The sequence below is a fragment of the Aegilops tauschii genome, chromosome 1, assembly GCF_002575655.3.
Source record: "Aegilops tauschii subsp. strangulata cultivar AL8/78 chromosome 1, Aet v6.0, whole genome shotgun sequence".
NCBI lineage: Eukaryota > Viridiplantae > Streptophyta > Magnoliopsida > Poales > Poaceae > Aegilops > Aegilops tauschii.
The window spans coordinates 15,788,511-15,792,911 of record NC_053035.3 but is presented as its reverse complement, the minus strand read 5'-3'; the positions used below and the strand labels follow the sequence as shown (position 1 = coordinate 15,792,911).

At 42.7% G+C, this 4,401-nt stretch overlaps 1 pseudogene; it reads right to left on the bottom strand.

Moving 5' to 3' along the window:
* Window positions 1-791: 791 nt before the first annotated feature.
* On the bottom strand, window positions 792-4,096 carry LOC141026854 (uncharacterized; annotated as a pseudogene).
* Between the last annotated feature and the right edge of the window lie 305 nt (window positions 4,097-4,401).

The window sequence follows — 4,401 nt, the reverse complement described above, 5'->3', positions numbered from 1 at the left end:
TCAGGCTGTGGTGGCCCAGTAGGTGGCACTTTTTTTGCTTTATTTATTTTATTTTGTTTCTACTTACTGCTGCTATTTTTATTTATTTTATTAAAGTTTATTTATTTTACTTTATTAAAGTTTATTTTGTTTCTACTTATTTATTTTATTTTGTTTCTACTTATTTATTTTCTTTTCTTTTTTGCTTTTTCATTTATTTTATGAAAATTCTTTTTGCTTTTAATGTTTTGAACAGAAAATACTTTGATAATTTTAGTTGCATAAATTTTATATGATTTTAGTTGCATAAATTTTATATAATTTTAGTTTCAATAATACTAGAGGTTTATAAAAGCTTTTTGGTTGATTCCTTTAGCTATTAGAGTTTCATTAAAGTTTTCTAGTTCATTCTTTTTTCTATTAGAGTTTCATTAAAGTTTTCTAGTTCATTCTTTTAGTTTACTATTTTTGCTATTAGAGTTTCATAAAAGTTTTCCAGTTCATTCTTTTTTATATTAGTTCATTCTTTGAGCTAAATGACCCTGAAATTGAAAAGCATATAAAATGAACTCTGAAAAGGTTGAAAGTTGGCATGGCATCATCATTTCACCCACATAGCATGTGCTAAAAAGTTGAGAGGGTTACGGCAAAAACTGGATGCACTTCGTGTACAAAACAGACTATTTGTTTCGAGGTATCAGAGTTTCGGATGAAAACTCGTCTGTTACAACAGGCATTTCATTTCTTGACATGTAACTACAGTGATATTCTAGATCAAAGGCATCATCATAATAGCCGTGGAGAGAAAGTATTCACTTTTTCTTCGCTTCTGTCCTTTGCTTATTGCGCCGTAACCATGGATAATCTTCATCGTTTAACAGGGTGCTTGGGTCAGCCTTGACTTTGAAGGGAGGAATTTCATGAAACTTTTCATAATCTTCGGATATGTCTGCCTTGCCCTCCACTCCCGCGATGTCTCTTTTTCCTGAAAGAACTATGTGGCGCTTTGGCTCATCGTATGATGTGTTCGCTTCCTTGTCTTTTCTTTTTCTCTGTTTGGTAGACATGTCCTTCACATGGAAAACCTGTGCCACATCATTGGCTAGGACGAACGGTTCATCTGTGTACCCAAGATTGTTCAGATCCACTGTTGTCATTCCGTACTGTGGGGCTACCTATACCCCGCCTCCTGACAGATTGGCCCATTTGCACTTAAACAAAGGGACCTTAAAATCATGTCCGTAGTCAAGTTCCCATATGTCCACTATGTAACCATAATATGTGTCCTTTCCCCTCTTGGTTACTGCATCAAAGCGGACATCGCTGTTTTGGTTGGTGCTCTTTTGATCTTGGGCGATCGTGTAAAATGTATTCCCATTTATCTCGTATCCTTTGTAACTCAATACAGTCGAAGATGGTCCCCTGGTCAACGAGTACAGCTCATCACAAACAGTGTTGTCACCTCTGAGACGTGTTTCCAACCAACTGCAGAAAGTCCTGATGTGTTCACATGTAATCCAGTTGTCACACTGCTCCGGGTGTTTGGAGCGCAGAATGTTCTTGTGTTCATCGACATACGGGGTCACCAAGGTAGAGTTTTGTAGAACTGTGTACTGTGCTTGAGACCAAGAATGCCCGTCCCTGCATATTATTGAGTCCCCTCCTAGCGTGCCTTTTCTAGTCAGTCTCCCCTCATACCGCGATTTAGGGAGACCAATCTTATTAAGGCCAGGAATGAAGTCAACACAAAATCCAATGACATCCTCTGTTTGATGACCCATGGAGATGCTTCCTTCTGGCCTAGCGCGGTTACGGGCATATTTCTTTAGGACTCCCATGAACCTCTCAAAGGGGAACATATTGTGTTGAAATACGGGGCCTAGAATGACAATCTCGTCGACTAGATGAACGAGGACATGCGTCTGATATTGAAGAAGGATGGTGGGAACACCAGCTCGAAACTGACAAGACATTGCGCCACATCCCTCCTTAGCCTTGGTATGATTTCTGGATCGATCACCTTGTGAGAGATTGCATTGAGGAATGCACATAGCTTCAAAATGGCTAATCGGACATTTTCCGGTAAAAGCCCCCTCAATGCAACCGGAAGCAGTTGCGTCATAATCACGTGGCAGTCATGAGACTTTAGGTTCTGGAACTTTTTCTCTGGCATATTTATTATTCCCTTTATATTCGACTAGAAGCCAGACGGGACCTTCATACTGAGCAGGCATTCAAAGAAGATTTCCTTCTCTTCTTTGGTAAGAGCATAGCTGGCAGGACCTTCATACTGCTTTGGAGGCATGCCGTCTTTTTCGTGCAAACGTTGCAGGTCCTCCCGTGCCTCCGATGTATCTTTTGTCTTCCCATACATGCCCAAGAAGCCTAGCAGGTTCACACAAAGGTTCTTCGTCACGTGCATCACGTCGATTGAATTGCGTACCTCTAGGTCTTTCCAGTGGGGTAGGTCCCAAAATATAGATTTCTTCTTCCACATGGGTGCGCGTCCCTCAGCGTCATTTGGAACAGATAGTCCGCCGGGACCCTTTCCAAAGATTACGTGTAAATCATTGACCATATCAAGTACGTGATCACCGGTACGCATGGCGGGCTTCTTCCGGTGATCTGCCTCGCCTTTGAAATGCTTGCCTTTCTTTCGACATTGATGGTTGGTCGGAAGAAATCGACGATGGCCCAGGTACACATTCTTCCTGCATTTGTCCAGGTATATACTTTCGGTGTCAGCTAAACAGTGCGTGCATGCATGGTATCCCTTGTTTGTCTGTCCTGAAAGGTTACTAAGAGCGGGCCAATCGTTGATGGTTACAAACAGCAACGCGTGCAGGTTAAATTCCTCCTGTTTGTGCTCATCCCACACACGTACACCGTTTCCATTCCACAGCTGTAAAAGTTCTTCAACTAATGGCCTGAGGTACACATCAATATCGTTGCCGGGTTGCTTAGGGCCTTGGATGAGAACTGGCATCATAATGAACTTCCGCTTCATGCACATCCAAGGAGGAAGGTTATACATACATAGAGTCACGGGCCAGGTGCTGTGATTGCTGCTCTGCTCCCCGAAAGGATTAATGACATCCGCGCTTAAAACAAACCATATGTTCCTTGGTTCACCTGCAAACTCAGCCCGGTACTTTCTCTCGATTTTTCTCCACTGCGACCCGTCAGCGGGTGCTCTCAACTTCCCGTCTTTCTTACGGTCCTCACTGTGCCATCGCATCAACTTGGCATGCTCTTTGTTTCTGAACACGCGTTTCAACCGTGGTATTATAGGAGCATACCACATCACCTTGGAAGGAACCCTCTTCCGGGGGCGCTTGCCGTCAACATAACCAGGGTCATCTCGTCTTATCTTATACCGCAATGCACCACATACCGGGCATGCGTCCAAATCCTCGTACGCACCACGGTACAGGATGCAGTCATTAGGGCATGCATGTATCTTCTACACCTCCAATCCTAGAGGGCATACAACCTTCTTTGCGGCATACGTACTGTCGGGCAATTCGTTATCCTTTGGAAGCTTCTTCTTCAATATTTTCAGTAGCTTCTCAAATTCTTTGTCAAGCACACCATTCTCTGCCTTTCACTGCAGCAATTCCAGTACGGTACCGAGCTTCTTGTTGCCATCCTCGCAATTGGGGTACAAACCTTTTTTGTGATCCACTAACATGCGATCGAACTTCAGCTTCTCCTTTTGACTTTCGCAGTGTCTCCTTGCATCAACAATGACCCGGCGGAGATCATCATCGGGCACATCGTCTGGTTCCTCTTGATCTTCAGCAGCTTCCCCCGTTGCAGCATCACCGTATTCAGGGGGCACATAGTTGTCATCGTCCTCTTCTTCTTCGCTGTCTTCCATCATAACCCCTATTTCTCCGTGCTTGGTCCAAACATTATAGTGTGGCATGAAACCCTTATAAAGCAGGTGGGTGTGAAGGGTTTTCGAGTCAGAGTAAGACTTCGTATTCCCACATATAGGGCATGGACAACACATAAAACCATTCTTCTTTTTTGCCTCAGGCACTTCGAGAATATTATGCACGCCCTTAATGTACTCGGAGGTTTGTCTGTCATCGTACATCCATTGTCGGTTCATCTGTGCATTATATATAATTAAGTGTGTCAAAAACCATTACAGAACATCATGAATAGATAATTAAGTGACCAAATTAATAGAAGTTCATCATCACATTAAAACCAAGGTACATACATAGTTCTCATCTAACAACATATAGCTCTCCAGAGCATCTAATTAATTCGCAACCAAGGTAACAACTGATCCAACGGCATAATGATACCAAGCCTCGGTATGAATGGCATATTTTCTAATCTTTCTAATCTTCAAGCGCATTGCATCCATCTTGATCTTGTGATCATCGACGACATCCGCAACATGCAACT